The sequence below is a fragment of the Heloderma suspectum genome, chromosome 5, assembly GCF_057233095.1.
Source record: "Heloderma suspectum isolate Gila_16-S chromosome 5, 16-S_ref, whole genome shotgun sequence".
Classification (NCBI taxonomy): Eukaryota; Metazoa; Chordata; class Lepidosauria; order Squamata; family Helodermatidae; genus Heloderma; species Heloderma suspectum.
In genome coordinates, this window is record NC_139462.1 from 44,884,618 (window position 1) to 44,907,907 (window position 23,290).

Consider the following 23,290-nt stretch of genomic DNA (forward strand, 5'->3'; position numbering starts at 1 on the left):
GTCTGAGTCTACTACCAGCCACCCAATCAAGGAGAAGACAAGGATGAAACTTTTGAAAAGCAAATAGCCAATGTTTCAAGGAAGCATGATGTAGTAGTAATGGGGGACTTCAATTTCCCTGATATTTGTTGGGAGACAAATTCTGCAAAACATGGCCCCTCCAGGAAATTCCTGACTTGTGTGGCGGATAACTTCCTCCTACAGAAAGTAGAGGAAGGAACTAGAAGATCGGCTATCCTTGACTTGATCCTAACCAACAGAGATGACTTAGTGGATAAAGTAGCAGTTACAGGAACTCTGGGGGAAAGTGACCATGTTGTACTTGAGTTCTTGGTTCTAAGGGAAGGAAAAGCCGAGTGTAGTCAAACGTGCACCCTGGATTTTAGGAAAGCTGATTTTAATAAACTCAGAACAATGATAAGTGAGGTCCCATGGCAAGCGACTCTAATGAGAAAAGGAGTCCAAGATGGGTAGGAGCTTTTAAAAAAGGAATTCTCAAGGCACAATCACAAACAATTCCAACAAGAAGAAAAGGTGGAAGACAACAGAAGAAGCCAGTGTGGCTTCACAAAAAGCTTAGAGATGACCTGAAAACAAAAAAGGACACATATAGGAAGTGGAAAGAAGGCGAAGCAACAAAGGAAGAGTACAGGCAGGTAGCACAGAATTGCAGGGATGGCGTCAGGAAGGCTAAAGCTGAGAACGAGCTGAGGTTAGCGAGGGATGCTAAAAGCAACAAAAAGGCTTTCTTCAGCTACGTGCATAGTAAAAGACAGAGGAAAGAAATGGTTGTTCAGCTATTAATAAAGGATGGCAAAATGATAACAGATGACAAAGAAAAGACAGAGGTGCTCAATTCCTACTTTGGCTCAGTCTTCTCCCAAAAGAGGGTTTATGACCCGCCCTGAGAAAGGTGAAGTACAGGCCGAAGGGGCAGGATTGCAGCTTGAGATCGATAGGCATATGGTCAAGGAACACCTATTTACTTTGAATGAGTTCAAATCTCCAGGGCCAGATGAACTGCGTCCTAGAGTAATAAAGCAACTGGCAGAAGAACTTTCAGAAACACTGTCTATTCTCTTTGAGAAATCATGGAGGACGGGTGAAGTGGCAGATGACTGGAGGAGGGCTAATGTTGCCTCTATCTTCAAAAAGGGCAAAAAGGAGGAACCTGGGAACTACAGACCAATCAGTCTGACATCAATCCCTGGGAAAATTCTGGAGCAGTTCATAAAGCAATCAGCCTGTAAGCACCTTGAAAACAATGCAGTGATTACTCCAAGCCAACATGGATGTGTCAAGAACAAATCCTGCCAGATGAATCTAATCTCATTTTTTGATCAAGTAACCTCCCTTGTGGACCATGGGAATGCTGTAGACATAATATACTTTGACTTCAGCAAAGCTTTCGACAAAGTGCCCCATGATATCCTGATGAGCAAACTAGCTCAAAGGGGGCTAGATGAAGCAAGGATTAGGTGGATCCACAGTTGGCTACAGAATCAGACTCAAAGAGTGCTTATTAAGGGGACCTTCACTAACGGGTGGGGTACCGCAGGGCTCAGTCCTGGGCCCAGTGCTCGTCAACATTTTTATTAATGACTTGGAGGAGGAGGTGCAGGGAATGCTGATCAAATTTGCAGATGGCACAGAATTGGGTGGGATAGCTAATATCCTGGAAGACAGAAACAAAATTCAAAGTGACTGGAGCGCTGAGCAGAAAACAACAGAATGACGTTTAATAGGGATAAATGCCAAGTTCTGCACCTAGGAAAAAGAAACCAAATGCACAGTTACAAGATGGGGGATACATGGCTCAACAACACTACAAGCGAGAAGGATCTTGGAATTGTTGTCGCTCACAAGCTGAATATGAGCCAACAATGTGATGTGGCTGCAAAAAATACAAATGCCATTTTGGGCTGCATTAATAGAAGCATAGTTTCCAAATCCCGGGAAGTACTAGTTCCACTCTCCTCAGCACTGGTTAGACCTCATCTGGAGTACTGTGTCCAGTTCTGGGCGTCACACTTTAAGAAGGATGCAGACAAACTGGAGAGGGTTCAGAGGAGGGCAACAAAGATGATCAGGGGACTGGAAACAAAGCCCTATGAAGAGAGACTGAAAGAACGGGGCATGTTTAGCCTTGAGAAGAGAAGACTGAGGGGAGATCTGATAGCACTCTTCAAGTACTTGAAAGGTTGTCACAGAGAGGAAGGCCAGGATCTCTTCTCGATCATCCCAGGGTGCAGGACATGGAATAATGGTCTCAAGTTACAGGAAGCCAAATTCCGGCTAAACATCAGGAAAAACTTCCTGACTGTTAGAGCAATACGACAATGAAACCAATGACCTAGGGAGGTGGTGGGCTCTCCCACACTGGAGGCCTTCAAGTCAAGGCTGGACAGCCATCTGTCAGGGATGCTCTGACTTGGATTCCTGCATTGAGCAGGGGGTTGGACTCGATAGCCTTGTAGGCCCCTTCCAACCCTACTATTCTATGATTCTATGATAAGAAGAGCCATGCTGGATCAGACCAAGGGTCCATCTAGTCCAGCGTTCTGTTCACACTGTGGCCAACCAGCTGTCAACCAGGAAGCCACGAGTAGGGCATGAGCACAACAGCATCCAGAGAAAAATCAAAGTGGTTGCTCCCAGACCCAGCTGCCTGTTGCTGGTCAGACTGCAGGGAGAGTGGAAGGAATTAAAGGGAGCCCTAAATCAAGCTTCAGTGGTGCGCCCTGCTGGAAACCAGAGCCTTGGTAGCTGTCCGAAGCTGCCATGTGCTGCCACCTGGCCTGTGAAACATGGGTTGGACTCAATGGTCTTATAGGCCCCTTCCAGCCCTACTATTCTATGATACTATATCAGCCTTGTTTTACAAAGTTCTTATTTCTGTTCTTAAAATGTGTTTTAATAATTCAAAATATTCATACCTAACTTATGAAAGTGCCCAAGAGTAATGCCTCAGATGCCTCAGTTCACACTGAACTATAATACAAATGATTATAAACATAGGCACCAGCTATAATAGAATTATTATAATAACTTTATGTATAAATACTATACAATGGTTAACTCATTTGTTGTTATGTTTTTCTAATTCCCCTGAAGAAGGTTATCATTAACCAAAACACACTGGACTCTTTGGTGTTTTACAAGGATTCCTACTAATTGGTATAGATTTGTTTTGAGACCTTGCCTCTCCTTTTGCTTCCTTCAGTTTTTGGTGCTCCCATCCTTTCCCCCACCCCCTTTATTACATGACATGGATCAGGCAGTCATGCCAGGAAGAGCATGGTGATCACAGAAGGGGCACACCACTCCCCATCCCAGAGGGATAGGGGGATACTTCTTGCATGGTTTGTAGCCCAGGGGATGAGACACATTCCCTTGGTGAGACGTCTGATGCTTGAGACTCATGTTGTCCTTGTCCACTTCTCCCCAGACCCCCCTCTTTTGTCCCAGACCTTCGTAGCCAATATCAAGGCACAGGAAAGGTATACAATGTTTTCCCCTTAGAGCGCATGTGTGCATATGTTCATGTGTCTCTGCAACTGTAGTGGGCATCCCCTTTCAGTAAGCAATGGGTACTGAGAAGGGGGAGGAAAATCCCTGGGTGGACTTGAACCAGTGAATGCTTGAGCATGTTTGTGACTATTTCACAGACTGTACTATGGTGTTCCTTTGCTTGTTGCTTCTGCCTCGTTGTATGACTTTCTTTCATGGGTGGATGGGGGCTGCAGGGCAAGGTTTGAACCAGCCAATTCCTGAGCATGTTTGTGCATCTTGCCTGCTTTACTAGACAGTGCCACAAGGCACCAATAGCTGTGACTCTGGCCACTATCTACTCTTCTATTTTTCTTCTGTGTTGAGGGTATGGTGATATGGCAGACATGCTCCTGGCTTGGCCTGTGTGGATTGATGTGCTCCCATTTGTGGACAGCACATGGGCGTTGTCACTGGCACATATCCTGATTGGTGGGTACTGGTGGCATTTTCAGGGACGCTATGAGTGTGTCAGTCATTTTTATGCCATTTTAGATTTTCTGTGTTGTATGTTCTCCACCCCACCCCCCAGACTGAGTATGCATATGATATGGTGGCATATCTCCCCCCTCCCCTGCTGCCCATCACCCAGTACAGGCATGCTCTGTCAGTGTGAAATGCTGACAAAAGCAATCCCATTATTATTTCACTATTTTCAGACTTTTCATTATGATTAGTCCTGGTATACAAACATTCGTCCAGATATACATAGATTTTTGATCCTGTCATCTGCAATTTGATAGATCATAGTGCTTGCTATTTACTTTAATTGCAAAGTGTTTACCATTTTATTGCTTTCCAATTTTATTGGGTTTATTTACACAACAACCCTGTAAGGTACATCACTAACCCTTCCTATTATAGGAATTGCTGAAGCTCCGGGCTTATGGGAATGGGGAAAGGAAGGAGGGAAGTGAGCCCAGCTCCAAGTCAAGTTTCTATCCTCTAAACCATAGATCCCCATTTTGGCAGACATACTTGGATCCCATAAGTAAGCAGCTGCCACTTCCTATGCTGATCCTATTATACTTATATAACTGGCAGAAAGGTATAAGAACAAGGACAAAGGAAAGGTAACCTAAACCAAAGGGAATAAACATGCTGAAAGATTTGTCTGTTCTATTCAGAGCTGCTTGATTGCATTTCACATCCGTATTTTTCCCTGTTGACAAGCAAAGCTTGAAAGTAATAAGTGCTCCATGAATTAAATACATCACACTTGACTGCTAGGATACTGGTAGAGCTTCAGACCAATCTGGGTTCTATCAATGTGCCACTATTGATTTCTGTACCTTGATAGAAAATGGCTGGAAAACAAATTATGAAGGGGTGGGGGGAACTAATAAAAGTTAATTTTCCTGTTACATCTCTTTCTCATCCAACTAAAATAATGCTGAACTTGTAAACAAGGCTTTCTACTTGTATCCTATCAGCAAACTTAAAACACTTATCTTTATTTTCATGCAGAAACCTTACACAGGGGTTCCCAGAAAAAGGGCTTCCTGCCATCAAACCAGCTTACTCATTTTTAACACTGTCCCCAGCCTAACAGAATTTATCTATTATCTTCTGTGCAAATAGTACTGCAGAGGAAAATATACCTTGCAGTTTCATTTCTTATATTTTTGGCTACATCTTTTTACTCACTGCTGAATCTTTTTCTGGGGCAGTGGGGGGTGAGGAGGGTGTCTTGACTGCGGTTTTCCAGCTGTGTTCATAGGGAACCTGTGCTGGGGTTCTTCAAAAGCTTATCATAGGTTCCTCAATGAGAAAAGCAGTAACAGTAAAAGCTTTCCACAGCATGTCTTTTGTCTACCATTACCCATCTTGCCACTGCAATGTGTAGCCACAGGGTAGTGTCGAGCACATTTTATGATGCACTGTTACAGCTTAACAGAAGATGCCTCATATTACTATGCATGTTTGCCCAGGTCAGTCTCACCAAATTCAATGAGGTTTCTTCTAGGGCAGCCATTTCCATCCTAGCAAAAAAAAGAGGAAATACATCAACCCAGAAAAGAAGGCAGAAGTTTGCACAAAATTTGCATGTGCTAATATGTACAGATGCAAGTACAGAACTAACAGTGATAATTTAAATAGAAATACAATACATCTCACCTTAACAGGGAAGAAAGTGACTCTGCACATTCTCTACACCTGCAATTTAGCGCAAATTCATGATTGGCCACTGAAGGAAGTTTGCGGGTCCATTACATGACATCGTAATCCTTTAGTGATTTCCCCACCATTTCCCCCTGCCTATCCCATGTTATCCCCAAACAGGAAAAAATGCAGTGTTTTGTTCAGTCTGCGCAACAGGAGCACCGTGGCCTACCTGTGTACTTCTCCCGTAGCGTGAAAAACCCTCTTTGTTGGGGCTTGTTGGGGACACGGTCATGATGACGATGGCAGTGACATTGGGGTAGTGGGCGTGCCGGTGTACTGAACAGCCAGCTTGCTGCCATGCCAGCTTGCCACCATGCCATGACCAAATATAATGCACTGACTTTTGCTCCCAGCTTCAGCTGCTTACTCCACATCACAGAATGGCCAGCATGACAGCATTCCAGCACTTCACCAGGAAACCAGTGCCCGTGGGTGTGGGGCTCGGGCAGTTCAGTGGAGATTGCTGTCCACTCGCACTGCTTGTCAATCACAACCAAACCACCAGTAATCTGTGAGGGGAGTAGGGATGTCAGAGAATATCGCCACAGAACTTGGGAGCTGGCATTCGGCCCCCCCGAAATCGGTGGCAGAACGGTCTGCCACCCCTCCGCCACCCCCCCGGGATGGGACTTACCTTGGGCAGATCTTCCTGGCGGCGGCGGCGGCTCCAGTGGTGGTTCGGCGGCGGTTCGGCGGCGGTTCAGTGGTGGCGCCACCGCCATTTCCAGTTAAAAAAAAAAACACGTGATAGGCTACGTAAAGATTTACATAGCCTATCACGGCTAGATTTTTAAAAAACACTGTGATAGGCTACATAAATGTTTACGTAGCCTATCACAGCTGATTTTTTAAAAAAAATGCGCGTACGCATATGGCGGTGCCCATGGGTGCCACCATTTGCGTCCCTTATTTTGGTACGTCTTAGTCTACGTAAACATTTACGTAGACTAAGACGGCGAAAATAAGGGGAACGCAAATAGCGTAGATGCTACGCCATTTGCGTTCCCCTTATTTTCGCCGTCTTAGTCTACGTAAATGTTTACGTAGACTAAGACGTGCCAAAATAAGGAATGCAAATGGCGGCGCCCATGGGCGCCGCCATTTGCGTACACGCATTTTTTTGTTTTTTTTTTAATCAGCCATGATAGGCTACATAAACATTTATGTAGCCTATCACGGCTGACTGCAGGGACGCAAACGGCGGTGGCTATGGCCGCCACCATTTGCATCCCTGCTAGCCAGCAGCCGGATGTCCGGCCACTAGTGGAGCCGGCCGGCCAGAATTTCGGGGGGGAGGGACGGAGCGCCTCCCCCCCAGCCAGAATTTCAGGGGGAGGGACGGAGCGCCTCCCCCCCACCACGAATGTCACCCTTCGAAAAGGTAAGTGACTTTCGTACATCCCTAGAGGGGAGGGAAAGGGGCAGGAACCACGGAGGAAATTTCACGATGCTCCCAGTGCGTGTAATGGCTTTTTGTGGAAAAGTAGCCACCCCATGAAAAGGTAAGGAACAGAATATATCGAGATAGAAATAACTGTGTAAAGGTGCCCGATGTAATCCCATGATGACACCAGATGAAGCCCTGGTATTGATGCGGATTTCTGCCCCTGTGTGAAGAACCCCGCAGTGATTTCCGGGCCTGCTCAGTTTGCTGTCCAAGTGCTAACATTTGATGAGCTACTTCAAGACCCCTGCTCTCCCTTCTTATCTTTATCTTTTAACTGGACTTAGACTGGACAGGCCTTCAAACAAAAGATGCCTTCAAAAGGATTGTCCTCTGACAGCCCTTCAAATAGAGAACTGTCCTCTGTAAGGCAGGACACATGGCCACCCTGGTTTATTCCAATTAAATGTTCATAAATTGAATGGACCTATGTGTTAGGTATTCATGCCAAGGCACATATCCTGATGCTTTATAAATGAATACATTTATTCTGTGCTAACATTGTTAATTCAAACTATTAGAAAGCATAAAAAATAAATCACAACAAATTGCCTTTTCAAAGCTTAACCTTGGAGGAATTAATTAAGGAATGGATCCTTAGACCTTGCTGAATTACATTCATGCACACGCACACACACACACACACACACACACATCCCAGACACAATCTGAAATAGTGCTCTTGGCTTCTAGACAGGAATTATATTGCTCTGTTAGATTTCTAGGGTGATAATAGGGTTGGTGAAATGACGCAATCAGGAAGCAAGTTTTTCTTTGAGCCAATATAGATGAGTAAAGAGGCAAGAACTAACAAGAAATTGACAGGTCATGAACACTAGATGTAAACTAACTAGAATGGTTTGGTTATCCACACCCGGAGGAAGGTGTTATGAATGGGGATTCCTGAATTTCAGCATTCTCCATCTGTTTTTACACCACAACTGCTCTGTCCATATGCTCTCAACCCAGTCTATCAGTTGTACCCAACGTCCATGTGGTGTAGTGGTTAGAGCAACCTTCCCCAGCCTGGTGCTGGTGTGGTCAGCATGTTGTCTGAACCCAGGACATTTTCCGCAGGGTGCTTTGTCAACCTTGCAGTGTGGTTTGTTAACCACCACCCAACAACAAACCAGGTGGCTTGTTCAAGAAAAATAAGCCACACTGCATGGTTAACAAGCCATCCTGTGGAAAATGTCCTGGTTTCAGGTAACACACTGACTCACAGTTCAACAAACAACCTATGGTTCAACAATGACCCACACTCAACCACTGAGTGCGGGTTAGCGTGTTGTGCAAACCCAGTCACTGCTATGAACTGATCCTAGGAAGGAAATGGCTATGCGGGTAGCCTTAAGGAAAAGGTTCCTGAAGTGCTTATTGCCAAAACATAAAGGATAACCAAAAATGCATGTCTGTCAATGGAGAGGGGGCCTTTAACGAGAGCAACACCGGGCGTTTTCTCCAACACGGCCACTGAAGTCCAATCTCTGTAGCAGAGTGGGCTTGTAATGAGACATAATGCAGTTGTGAGACAAGGCATCACCGAAAATTTCCTGACAGGAAGAGTGAGATTTAATCAGTCCGTACTGCTGCTGCTACTGCTGAGGCACGTTAGCTTCACCGTCAGGGAGGGAGAGATGGCTGTCAAGATTGTAAGCAAACTGAATAGCTGCCAAGCTGCTGCCTACACACCATTTATTTTATTCCCTCACATTCGGATCTGATGCGGTGTTGTCTTTGGGAACCATGGGGCTTTTCCATTGCCAAAAGATATCTCAAAATTGTTGTAATTAAAACACCATGCATATGCACATGCTCCCATTCCCCCCAAAGGGGCATTTGCTCCCACCACAACAATCCTCCTCCTCCCAAATTTATTAAAGCTGCTGGTCAGTTTAACACCCCCCTCCCCCACAAAAAAAGCCATTATTTTCCAAAGGGATCAAATCTGGATCATTTCTCAAAGAAAGAATAGGATATCATTATCTAACAAAACATTTGTTTAGAATGGGAAGCTGTATATAAATATTGCTAATAAATAAATAATAAAAAAAATCTAATAATTTGCACTCAAGAACAATTAGATCTCCTGGGTAATGGTCATTTCCCACACTGCAGACCCTATCCTGGGCAGAGTTTAAATGGTTCACAAATTGTGAGCCTTTTTTTCTTTTGCTGAAGAGCAGGGTAAAAATACTGTAAATAAATGAATGAATGAATGAATGAATGAATGAATGAATAAATAAATATCAAGGCAAGCCATTTCTAATCATAGACATAATTGCCTCTTGCCTCCCAGTTATCTGTGTTCCAGCCACTGCATTTCCTCAGTGTATTTAGCATTCTTGTCAGTCGCTTCACACAAATTATTGCATTATATTACAGAAGACCTGTTAGAATTATACAGGGGTGTGTAGGTATTGGCTAGTATTTGTAGCTGTGTATTAAAAGCAAATACAGGTGAAAGTGGTTAGTAGAAGCAAATGCAGGTGAAAGTGGATTGCATTGAGGTTCTGCTGGCTTGGCATGCCTTGTAGGGAAGGCAAACCACTGCTGATAGAACAGCTGTTTAGCCTACTGCCATTCATAAATGGTTAACACACTACTCTTTCCCAAACTTCATACTACATCCTTCTCATAACTAAGCTCAACGTCAGCAATGTCTCTCTTCACTCTTCTACCCCTACCAGCCTTCCCCAACCTGGTGCCCTCCAGATGTGTTAGACTACAACTCCCATCAACCCTGCCCATCGGTATTGTAGTCCAAAACATCTGGTGGGCGGGCAGTATGGAAATGTAATACATACATACATACATTCCTGATGACCAGCTCTTTTCCAGGGTTCCAGTTACATGACCAACTATTCCTCAGATTCCCACACAGGTAATTAAGCTTTCCCCCCACTAACATTGTTCATGACTAGGCACTGAGTGGGGTAATGGACTGGAGGGGGGCCAATAAACTAAAGCTCAGTCCAAACAAAATGCAGATACTATTAGTGGGCCCAGTTGAAGAGTGTTCAACCTGTTCTGGAGTGGGTTGCACTCCCTTTGAAAGATCAGGTGTGCAGCTTGGAAGTGCTCCTGGATCCATCATTGTCACTTGTGGCCTTGGTGGCTAAGAGCGCCTTTTATCAGCTTAGGATGATATACCAGCTGTGACACTATCTGGACAGAGATGGTTATCCACAGTCTGGTACCCTCTTGGTTGGATTACTGTAATGCACTGAACATGTGGCTACCTTTCAAGATGGCTTAGAAACTTCAGATAGTTCGAAATAAAGCTGCTAAGCACTAACTAGGACTGGCCAACATGATCATTATATGCATCCACATATGCATCAATGTCTGCACACAGGTGTAAAACCTGATCCCTGAGGATCTGCACCCACATCCATGTATAAAAAGGTGAAGCTAGACATGATGTCTAAAGACCGTGGAATGTGGGAAGAGGGTCTTTAATGCTTTGTCCCTGAAATGGTTCCAATTGGAAGCTCCATTCCCTGCACCTGCTATTCACAATGAGAGGAAAGCTCCCATTGGCACTAGTGGAAAGTGTCCTCCCATTGTGAGTAGCAGGCATGGTGGTGTATTCTGATCAGGTCTGCAGCAGGGACAAAGTGTGAAAGGTTCCCATTCCATGGTACCAATCCAACTTTGGGGCTCCAGCCATGGCTATTTTAAAACAACAATATCTAAGCAAGGCAGATGGCACATCCAGTTATGACGTAAGTCAACTCAACAGCACCCAGCACCAGCCCAAATGCACAGACAGCAGATCTGCAAATCTACCCTTTTTTTCTCTCCACACCTAAGGCAATTGTTGAGTCACCTTTTATTCATAATAAAACAGTACCTACTGGATGATCAATTGTTCCTTGGTACCTCCGCGTATTCTAACACGTTCCATCAATGCAGAGTAAATCCTATGATATATACTTTTTATGGCCATTAACAGGTTACATATATTAAATGTCAAGCTGCAAACTCAAGAACACATTGCTCCCTAATCAGGTGATCGTAAGATTCCAAAGTCCTCCAAAGAAGACTTCGGAAGAAGCAAGGGAAAACTCTTGGAGTCTTCTTCGGAAGAAGCAAGGGAGAGGGAATCCTCCAAAAGAATCTCCAAGAGTTTTTCCCTTGATAAAAGCCAAGTGTTGAAATGCGTTGGGAATTCAATGGGTGCAGCTGTTTCTTTTTCGACTTTGGGTTCCAGCCTTGCAGCTGTTTTTTTTTTTCTGGTCCCTATTGGCACTGTTGCAGGATTTGGCCTCCCAGAAGGCTGGATTTGGTCCCTGGTCCCAAGGTTCTACACCCCTAGCCTGTAGAGTAACCAGAGTATCATAGAATCATAGAATAGTAGGGTTGGAAGGGGCCTACAAGACCATCAAGTCCAACTCCCTGCTCAATGCAGGAATCCAGGCCAGAACATCCCTGACAGATGGCTGTCCAGCCTCATCTTGAATGCCTCCAGTGTGGGAATGCTCACCTCCTCCCTAGGTAATTGGTTCCATTGTCGTATTGCTCTAACAGTCAGGAAGTTTTTCCTGATGTTCAGCCAGAATCTGGCTTCCTGTCACTTGAGTACACATACCACCACCACCACCACTATGTCCACCACCACATGGAGACAGTCATCACCAAGGGATGCATGACAATTATGATTTACTTCATTTTTAGCATTTTAGCTTTCTGAACTTTTAGCTTTGCTGTTTTAAATCTGTATTTTAAACTCCTGCACTGCTGCTAGGTTTTATTGTGGTTGCATTGTTATATTGTGGCTTTAATGTTCTATATATTTTAAATTGTTTTATTGTGTGCTGTTTGGTTTTAATTTTTGTGAACCGCCCAGAGAGCTTCGGCTATTGGGCGGTATAGAAATTAAATAAATAAATAAATAAATTTTTATTTGAATTTGCCCCGTTTGCACCTATAAATATGAACATGACCACATTTTTCAGGAAAAGTTCACATGTTCCCAAACTTGTGCGCCCATTCAAAAAATTGCACTTTTCAAAATGCACATTTTTTTAAATGCACATTTTTTAAAGCATTTTCAAACTTTAGTCTATGGGGAGATTGTGCATTTGGGTGCACTTTCAAAGTATCCAAAATACACACTCTTCCAATTCAAATGTAAAGAAAACAGATGGAAAACAAAAAGGGGAGCAAGGTGGACCGAGCTTCAAGGTGGAACTCGGGGAACATTGAAGAGTGTGTGCCTCACATATTCCCATCTGTACAAGGTGACTGTGTGAACCAGCCCACTGGGGACAATTCATAAATATTAGCTCTCAATACTGAAATGTGAGACATAAGGTTATGCGGGAGGTCAACTTCATTTTAAATCAACTTCTACTTGATATTAACCCACTGTGTATACTGGAAATAAAGGCAAGGCCACAGAAAGATATTGAGAGGGAGAGCATAGACTGGAGGATGTTTCTGTTACCCAGCTTCTCCATTTTGAAATGGGAACAATATTTCCCCTGTTCTTAAAAGAGGATTATGGAGGATTGGTTGTTTTCACAGTACTTTGAACTTGGCAGACGCTATAAACGTGCTAAACGTTATCAGGAGGTTTTTACACAATCTGTAGAGTTCTCCATTGTGCAATGTGAGAGGAAAGTAATGGGTAATTGGGTTGCTTTGTAGCATCATTAGATAAGAAATTTTTCACTTCAGTTCATCAGACAAAAGATTAAGGGTCCTCGTTATACCGAGGGAATAAAAATGTATAGGATAGAGGAAGTGAATAATAGACAACGTAAAACTGTCATTGTCAATGAAAACCTGTTACCATACACAAAGATGTTTCTACCCATGTAACACAATCTCTTTTTTATAGTTATGCTCCGAGTTCAACAGACAGTGAAACATTGCTTCATGTCACACAGTAGAGTATAAACTGGCCCATTAATTGTAGCGCCAATCTACAGCAAATTGTGTTGTGAGTTTTCACATCTATTGTTGTCTCTACCTAACTCTTCCATAATTCACAGCAAAGACTGTGGAAAGTCATCTATATGACCAGTCTGATTCTTTCATGTCTCTCACTGTCAGCGCTCTCTTCTGGATTACATAGGCTTGAGTGCACGCACTGTTTTTTTCCACTGTTCTCTGTCAGCGACCAGGAGATAATTATATAAGAGAAGGCAACCTAACAATCAGAATCAAGGAGGCAGGGATGAAGAAGCCCCAAATCATTATACACTGAGCTCTTCAAAAAGAGCCAAGTCATGTCCAAACTGCACATGATATGGGAGATCAGCTCTCCCAAGTTTCTTTTTCTTTTTTAACTTTAAAGAAATTGGCAGTAGCTCCGATTTTTATTGGAGTAGTGGTGCTCAGGAATGGGTGCTTAACCCTTCTCCCCAGTACCATTTCTGCTATCCAAATTACCTTCCCAAGCTCCTATTTAAGCCCATAGTAGAAAAATACAAGTGACCTGTATTGTGCCTGGGGGTTCTTCAGCTCAGATGCTAAGTAATAACAGCTTGAAGGAGAGGCAATTTAGAAACCAGCATTGGGGTAGGGGAGTTAAAGAGGAGTCCTTAGAACTAAGGAAGAGTCCAGCGCTCTAATTAAAATCCGAGCCCTCTGCAGCTGCTTTTTGTTTCAAAAAACAAAAGGTCAGGAGATCTAATCATGGATTTTCCATGTTATGTGTGGTTTGGCCTTCGTTTTGCAGGTAATGATTTCCAAATGAAATGAAAGTCACAAACCTTTTGTCACCCCTTTTGGCCACAAAAACACATCCTTTCAAAAACCCCTCTGATCCCCTTTTCATGAGCCAGCCGATACTGTGACTTTCTTTTGCAGTGAACAAAACATAAGATGACCGGGGGGATTGTCCAGTCCTATCTGGATAACACATAGCAAGGCAGTGCTTTCTGCATCCTCCCTTTGCTTGTTGGTGAGCAAGGGAGAACATGGTGTGCTGGTACTGTTTGCAGAAGAAGAAGAAAGTTAGCAGTAACCCTTTGATGCATGTGCCATAAAAACTATCCAGCCTATTTATGTTGATCCACTTTGACCTTACAGGAACAATGCATACATGCAAGGCAACAAGCATTTAATTGCTGCAGTTCTCTTTCAAGGAAGGTTATCAAAAGAACATTGGCATACTTGCTCAATGGAATGGACTGCCATGGTCAATTACTACTGGCCCACATGGCTTGCATCTGGAGTGATCAACTGACTTTTAATTTGCCCTCTTGGTTTCCAGGATATATAATGTAATCAAGAGCACCTTAACCAAGGGCATTTCATTGAGTTTATTGCTAATGATTTTAATGCTCTGCTATATGGTGCTATGGAACCAAGTTCCACTACCCTATTAGTGGCAGTAAAGGAGTCACTGTACTGTCCTTGGCAGGGCTGACAAACACCCTCTAACCATTCTTTACGACACAACACAATGTTAAAAATGAGGAAAGGTGCACATCTCCTAGTTTATCTTTGAATTAAATTCAGTTCATGTCTGGGTTATTATCCAAATGTAATGAATAGCCAATGAAGGGGTAAAAAAGGAAATTATATGATTAGAATGATGAGTTAGAAAGAAAATTAGTTGCAGTTTTCCAGGGCGGGTACAACTATGACAGTGCAGATTCTCCAAGTATTATGAATGAGAAAATCCCTCACCAAAAGCTCCTGAGTAAACGTAGGAGTCATGGTTATTTATTTTATTTAAAATATTTGTGTTCCACCTTATATCTTTAAGATCTCAGGGCGGCGTACAGGTAAAAATCAATTTAAATAGTATAAAGCAATAAATAATGTAAATAGCTAAAACATGTCAAATCATTAAGCTAGCTAATAGCAATTTGAAATCTAAAACAGTTAAAACAGTGTGCAAACTCAGGGAATCCAATTAGCCCTCAAAGCCTTTGGTAAAAAGCCATGTTTTAACTTGCCACCAAAATGAAAGCAGCGTCTGTGCCAATCAGGCCTCCAAGGGGAGGGCATTCCACAACTAGGGTGCCACAACAGAAAAAGCCCTCTCCCACATCCCACCATAGTGTACTGGTGGGACGCACTGGTGGGATGCAGAGGAGGGCTCCTCTAACAGATCTCAGTCCTTGGGCAGGCATACATAGGGAGAGGTGCTCCCTCAAATATCAAGGTCCCAAGCTGCTTGGGGCTTTAAATGTCATCACCAGCACCTTGAATTCTGATCAGAAGCATATTGGCAGCCAGTGTAATTCCTTTAAGACTGGTGTTATGTGATCTTTACGTGATGTTCCAGTCAACAGTCTAGCTGCTACATTTTGCACTAGCTGCAGCTTCCGGGTTGTCTTCAAGGGCAGCCCCATGTAAAGTGCCTTGCAGTAGTCTAATTGGGATGTTACCAGCATGTGCACTAACGTGGCTAGGTTATCTCACAATGGAGGGATGTAAACATTAAGGTCACCAAAGGACCTATATTGGAACCAGTGCTGTTTAGCTAGTTCGGGGTGAATAGTGAGGTGGCCAAGTTTCCTGCTGACACCAAATTATTTAGGGTGAGGAGCTTCAAAAAGGCACCTCCAGAATAGGTGATAAAATGGCAAATCAGGTTCAGTATAAGTGTACAGTGATGCACACTCAGCTCCACTCCCAAATCCTAGCTTTGCATTTAAACTGACATGGCCTGAGATGGCAGTGACTGACCAGGAAAAGGATCTTGGGGCTGTGGGTAAATAGCATATAGTGTGCAGCAGCTATGAAAAAGGTGAATTCCACACTAGGGATCATTACAGAAAGGACTGAACATTAACTGCCATTTATGCCTTTATATAAATCTATGGTCCTACCCATTTAGAATACTGTGTAAAGTTCTGGTTCTGCATCTCAAGTAGGAAATTGTAGAGCTAGAGAGGGCAAGCTTTATGATAAGAGGACTGGAGCAACTTTACAACAAGGAAAAGTTACAATGTGTGGAGCTTTTTAGTTTAAATAAAAAGGCTAGTGAAGGGGGGAGAGATTTATAAAAGCATGCATGGATGGTGTAGAGAAAGTGGAGAGACCCTCCCTCTCACACTATACTAGATGCCAGCATCATCCAATGAAGTTGAATAGTGAGAGATTCAGGGTAGGCAAAAGGAAGTATTTCTTCACACAGCAGGTAGTTAAATTATGGCATTTACTACTAAAAGATGTGGTGGTGGCCACTAATTTAGGCAGCTTTAAAAGGAGATGAGACAAATTCAGGGAGGATAAGGCTCTCAATGGCTACTAGTGATGATGGTTATATACAAACTCCAGGATCAGAGGCCACATGACTCTGCATACCCGTTGCTCGTGAATAACTGCAGAAGAGGGCTATGGCTTTCATGTCCTGCTTGTGGGCTTCTCAGAGGCATCTGGTTGGCCACTGTGGGAAACAGGATGCTGGACTAAAGAGGCCTTTGGTGCTAGGAATCCTATATATGTCTGCTTGGAAGTAAGTCCTGCTGTGTTCAATAGGAATTGTTCCCAGATAAGAGTGCATAGAATTGCAGCATTATTTTCACTTTTCTCATGCAATGCTGTAGTGCAAGGTGTAAAACAGCCCATCCATGAGTGGAAGGCAGTTTCATGTAGAAGTACAGCTGTGGCTCCATTCAATAGGACAAAAGTAGATTTGGACCTATACCCACATAAAAACTAGGAGAAACAAACTATAGATATGCTTGTATTGGCTTCAGCAGAAGCCTGGAATTCTACTCTGAATGACTGATGGGTAGAGAGATTAATTTCATACATTGAGGCAGGCAGGAGTGAGTTTCCTTATTATTGCTTTGAGTTCACTCATTGTGATTTTTTTATATGAATAGAGAAATAATTAAGAATAATAGTGGCCTCGAGCACAGCACTGCTTATAAATGTATTCATTTCATACTCCCAGCTTTGAGATGAGCAATCATTTCTTTTTTGTACTCTGACAAAGTGTTTCTCCCACCTCCTTTTCCATCTATAGAATAGGGGCTTTTTTTGTCCCCATGATAATCTAGAAGTCATCTCTGCATTAATGTAATTCACTTGCAGATGTTATCACATAGCGCAGTCCACACCAGGGCAGGCACGTGTTAAAGGAAGCAAAATGGAGTGGCTGGACAAGGAATGTTCTCTTCTACCAGTTTGGTCTCCTGAGAAAAACAAAACTGAACCAAAAAGGTGCATGCAAGAGGTAATAACTTTTCTTTAATCTTAGGGGTGGGGTGTGTGAATTCAGGGGACTCCCTGAAAAAAAATGGTTTTGGTGATCATCTAAAGCGGGGGGGGGGCAATTCTGGGGTTCGGAGGGATGCTGCCCCTGTTGCCATACCATTAAATTTGCCACCAAAATCCAGCAACACCGCAGTGCAGAAAAAGTGCAAAATAACCCCCTTTTTAAAGGATAAAGTAGTTGTTTGTGGTGTTGTGGTGGCAACAAAAAAGTGGCTATTTAGCTTTAAAATAGACCCTTCTTACCACCACTGCACTGCCACATTTCAGTGGAACACCGCCACTTCATCCTTTAAAAGGGGGGCTAATTTGTAGTCCTCCCTCTGACACAGTGATGTGGAATTTTGGCAATGCTGGCAGTGGGGGGCAGTAAAAAAAAGACAGGGGGCTGCATGTAGCCCACCCCTGACCTAAAGGCTGTTCTTCATTTTTCAAGACATACTGAAAACTTTACTCTGGTTTTATTATATTGTGGTTTTAATGTTTTTATATTTTATATTGTTTTACTATGTGCTTTTTCGTTTTAATTCTTGTGAACCGCCCAGAGAGCTTCGGCTATTGGGTGGTATAGAAATGGAATGAATGAATACTGGTAGGGTGGGCATGTGTCCCATTTTACAGAGAACAGTTCTCCATTTGAAGGGAGAGGAGAGGCCTTGATTTTGCCCTTGCATGGACAGCACCTAGACAGTAGACTGAGCAGGCAAACAGGTCACTCAGCCACAATGTTCCCGACTATAGTGAGATATATTGTATTTTTCTTTAATCGTTTCTAAATTTGCATCTATCCACATAAATTAGCATATGCAAATGTTGTGCAAATCTGCCTCCTCTTTTGCCCTGTTTTTTGGTGATGCATTTCAGCAATGCGCAAGTGGCCTACCGATGGCTTCCAGACAGAATGTCCGTAGCACCGGTACTGGCATGCATTTGTTGAATGTAGTTGGTAGGTCATATGACAAGGACCATTTCAATGTCCCTAGTTATTATACCTGATGGCATGCCTCTCCTGAAATGAACCTATCCGTACTCCCCGGGTGCCTCCTCCGAGGGAAGCTCGGAAGGTGGCAACGAGGACAGGGCATCATCATCATCATCATCATCATTATTATTATTAATATTTATTTATACCCCGCCTTTTTCCCAGTACTGGGACACAAGGCGGCTTACAAAAATTAAAACATATACAATTAAAATATATGAAAATATACAAAAGTTGACTTCTGGTTGGAACCAATGTCGCTATGGTAGCTTCCCACAGGGTTCCGTGGGAGCTTTCTCAAACAGCTTTTTAGAAGGTTGAAAATCCTTTCCATCTCCCCCCTGGAATGGAAAGGGGGGACAAGGCATCAGCTCTGGGCAACATCTTGGAGAAAGGTAACTCCCACGCGATAGTGGGGGGGGGGCTGGATTCCAGGATTATCTCCCCAGAGCTTTACCAATGTAAAAAGCTGTGATGAGACTCCTATTTTATAGGAGAAAACAGGGCTGACGTGTTCCATATAATATATGCTTTAAGAAATATCAATAACCTTTGAGGGATGATTTTAACAATATTTGAGAACATCTGAGGACCTGTAAGATCTGCTTGAGAGAAACATGTCTGTGCCAAGGAGAAAAAAGGAGCTCGCATCTACTCCCCCGAATCCTCTGTGTCAAGAAGAGAAGATATAGATGAATTATTTATGCTGATAAAGACCTTATCTTCGCAATTAAGGAGCAAGTCAAGAGGCTGGATTTAATGCAAAATTCCATCACCGCCCTGCAAGGAGCTGTAGATTTGATTAATGCGTCGTGGCAAAAAATGGAGTTGAAAATTAATGAGCTTGAAGACCGTGTGGCTGGAAACGAAACCATGACACAAACTTATTTTAAAAACACCTCTGACAGAATTTCTCAACTGGAGGCCTTCACGAAGAGATCCAATGTACATATTTTTGGGATTAAAAATTTGCCTAATGATGTAAAATTGCTTGTTTTTGTGGATAAACTTTTGCTTGAAATACTCCCTATTCCATCTGATTATTTACTTGATACTGAGCAGGCATTTTGTGTGCCAAATGCTAAAGGGACTGATTACACCATCATAGCTCAATTTGCAAAAGTCTCCACAAATAATTTTATCCTGCGTCTGGCTAGAGAGGCTTGAAGCCTTTCCTGGAAACAAGATAAAGTTATGTTGTTTCCAGACTACATCAAAGAGGTGGTGAATAAAAGAAGGCAATTTATCAAAGCAAAGAACTTGGCACAACAAATGAATTTACAATACTACTTAAAATATCCTGCTACTCTTTGTATTGTGTCTGAAGGTCAGATGAAGAAGTTTCAAAATCATGAAATGGCAGAGGCTTGGCTGAACGTAAAGAAGCGTGAGAATTTTGTTACAACCCCATGAACTGGAATCTTTAAACAAGCTTTGTTAATTGTTTCTATTTAGCCTATATGATCCAGGCTAACTCAGAAAATAAATTATTTGCTTACTTTCTTTCATTTCTTATTTTTTCTTGTTTTTTCTTCCTTTTATCTTAAAATAGATAATATATCTAGTATAAAATATATTACTGAATGTTGAAAGTTTATATTAAGATAGATAGATAGATAGATAGATAGATAGATAGATAGATAGATAGAATTATTACTAATAATATTAGGCTTTTGGGAATGAATTTTAGACCTCTTTCTTTGATATAAGACGATATGTTATAGAAATGTAAGGTTGTTTATTAAATTGTAAGATTGCTAAGGTTATAGATATAGTCTTTAAAACAGAATGACATTGGAGACTGGGGGGGTATTGGAGCTTAAACTCAATTCGTTAGGGGGGAGGGAGAGGGAGGGGGAGCGAGGGGAAGGAATTTTCTTCTTTTTTCTTCGCTTCCTTTACTCCTCCCTTTTCCCTTTATCTTTTTCTTTTTTTCTTCTCTTTTTGTTATTGTGGTGTCCTCATCAGAATATTGTATTGCTGGGAAATTGAAGCATTGATGAGGCTGTTGGTAATTTTGGTACTGTTTATTTCATTCATATAAAATAAATAAAAAATATATTTAAAAAAGAGAAAATATACAAAAGTTAAAATATAAATTAAACAACAATACAATTAAAATTATATTAAAACATTAAAACAGCATATTTAAAATAGCATTTTAGCAGCTTACCCCCAGGTTCCAACTATGTCCCAAAGGTCTGCTGGAACAAGAATGTTTTAGTCTGCCTCTGGAAACACATCAAGGAGGGAGCCATCCTAGCCTCCCTGGTGTTCCACAGCCGTGGGGCAGCCACCGAGAAGACCTTCTCCCGGGTTCCCACCAAACATACCAGTGACTGAGAGAAGGGCCTCCCCAAAAGATCTCAGGACACAAGCAGGTTCATAAGATACGGTCTTTCAGATAACCTGGACCAGAGCCATATAGGGCTTTATAGGTCATAGCCAGCACTTTGAATTGTGCCCGGAAACAGACTGGAAGCCAGAGAAGTTGAGGGCCTTCTCAGTGGTGCCCCCCCCCATCTGTGGAACAAGCTCCACAATGAGGTCCACCTGGCACCAGTGTTGTTAACTTTTCAATGCCAGGTTAAGACCTATCTCTTTTCCCAGGCATTTGGCAGCACTTGATGAGTTTTTAACAGTCCTAGATGTGTCTTTAGTTATTCAAAAGTTGTTCAAAGTTGTTTCTAGTTATATATTCAAAGCTGTTTTTAGTTATATGTTGCTTGTGTATATTGTCTGTGTGCTTTTATGTAAATGGCTTTTGAACTCTGTATATTGTATTTTAATGTTTTAACTTCTTTAAACTGCCCAGAGAGCTTTGGCTATGGGATGGTATAGAAATGTAAATCATCATAATAATCAGTTCAGGATTATTATTATTATTATTATTATTATTATTATTATTATTATTTCTAAATTTGTATCTATACATACAAATAAAAATATGCCTCTTTTTTCTTCTTTTTAAAAAAGCAAATCAGTGTCCTCTGTTTTGGTGATGAATGCCTCTTTTTTTGGTGACATGAAAGTCACTGGCCCTGTTCAGTCATTCATACTCACACGTTCCACATCGCATGAAGGGGGCAATGGAGATGCGCTGGCCTCATCCCTTCTACTGTGTGTTCGCCACCTTCCACATGTTGCAGAGTAGATGTCTGCAGCAGGGTCTATATATGCAGGCCCTCCTTGTAATGTAGGGCTTTTCTACATGAAGCTTTTAACCCACACTTTTACAAAGGCTTCTGTTTCTGGATTCGTTGGGGGGTTAAGATCGGCTTCTTTACATGTTTTGTTTTCTGGGGGTTTTCTTTCTCTGCCTTTTTATATGTTCTATTACACAACCACTAGGTGGCACTGTGGTATAGTGGAATTGCACAATTACCCAAAATTTCTATGGCGTTATAGAGGCCATTCAGAAAAAATACTGCACTTTCCTCATTAGGGGGGAAAAAATGTGATAATGGCCACAAAGCACAAGAGAGGCCCTGGAAGAGGAGGATGTCATGTAAAGGACCCACAAACTATCATGAGTGAGCAATCACAAGCGCACAATAAAAGCCTCATGTAGAAAGGCTCTTAGAAGTCCCTGCTGCAGAATTAATGTACTTAATCAGGCAGGGAGCCTACTAATACAGAGCAGGCATCATCCCTTCTACACACCTTCATTCTCTGGCATGCAGCAGGCTGGACAGCAGGAATGGAGGCGAGCAGGCCAGTTAGTGCACCCCTGTTGCCTCCACTCATGCGATGGGGAATGCAGGAGTATGAATGCCTGAACAGGGCCAGAGATGATTAGGGAAGGCTATTGTTGGTTTGTTGTACTATTGCCTAGAAGTGGGGGAAAGACTATGAATGGATCAAATTCAGACAGAGCAGTGGTGCTGAACCTCTCTCAGAGGGCAGGATTCCATTTGGGAGAAGCTCTCAGGGGCCACATTCCGGTAGTGGGGGAAAGGGCAGCTTTAATATCCTATTTATACTAGGTTGGTATAAATAGGATGCAGCTTTAATATCAGACAACCCGGCAAGTTCAGAAATAGATATATGTGTGTATGGCTTCTAGGTACCTAACTATTTTTCACTCTAATGGCTTAATCACAAGCGGAATATGAGCCAACAATGTGATGTGGCTGCAAAAAAGGCAAATGCTCTTTTGGGCTGCATTAATAGAAGCATAGCTTCCAAATCCTGGGAACTACTAGTTCCCCTCTACTCAGCACTGGTTAGGCCTCATCTGGAGTACTGTGTTCAGTTCTGGGCACCACACTTTAAGAAGGATGCAGACAAACTGGAGAGGGTTCAGAGGGGGGCAACAAAAATGATCAGGGGACTGGAAACAAAGCCCTATGAGGAGAGACTGAAAGAACTGGGCATGTTTAGCCTTGAGAAGGGAAGGCTGAAGGAAGATATGATACTACTCTTCAAGTACTTGAAAGGTTGTCGCAGAGAGAAAGGCCAGGATCTCTTCTCGATCATCCCAGAGTGCAGGACATGGAATAATGGGCTCAAGTTACAGGAAGCCAGATTCCAGCTGAACATCAGGAAAAATGTCCTGACTGTTAGAGCAGTACGACAATGGAACCAATTCCTTAGGGAGGCGGTGGGCTCTCCCACACTGGAGGTGTTCAAGACGAGGCTGGACAGCCGTCTGTCAGGGAGGGATGCTCTGATTTGGATTCCTGCATTGAGCAAGGGGTTGGACTCGATGGCCTTGTAGGCCCCTTCCAACCCTTCTATTCTATGATTCCTATGTGCCATAGAATCAAAGGCACACTGCAGATCCCATTACGGGCCCCTTCCACTGCTATAAGGATATAACTGCAGCCCAAGGCTACAGTATCCACTAGCACTGCTACACTTGTTTTCATCTTCTTTCCCTGCCCAACATAGCAGCGTCACACAATGAAACTATTCAAGGTGAGGACCGGGAGAATAAGAATCGACTTAGATGCCAT

General features: G+C 42.8%; 1 long non-coding RNA gene across 2 annotated transcripts in view; it reads right to left on the bottom strand.

Annotated features, from left to right (window-relative positions):
- Positions 1–23,290, bottom strand: part of LOC146343830 (uncharacterized) — an 81,070-nt gene that overhangs the window by 17,733 nt on the left and 40,047 nt on the right. For both annotated transcript variants that reach the window (XR_014792045.1, XR_014792044.1), the window contains exon 3: positions 5,492–5,531. This is a non-coding gene — a long non-coding RNA (uncharacterized LOC146343830). The remainder of the gene's footprint in view (positions 1–5,491; positions 5,532–23,290) is intronic.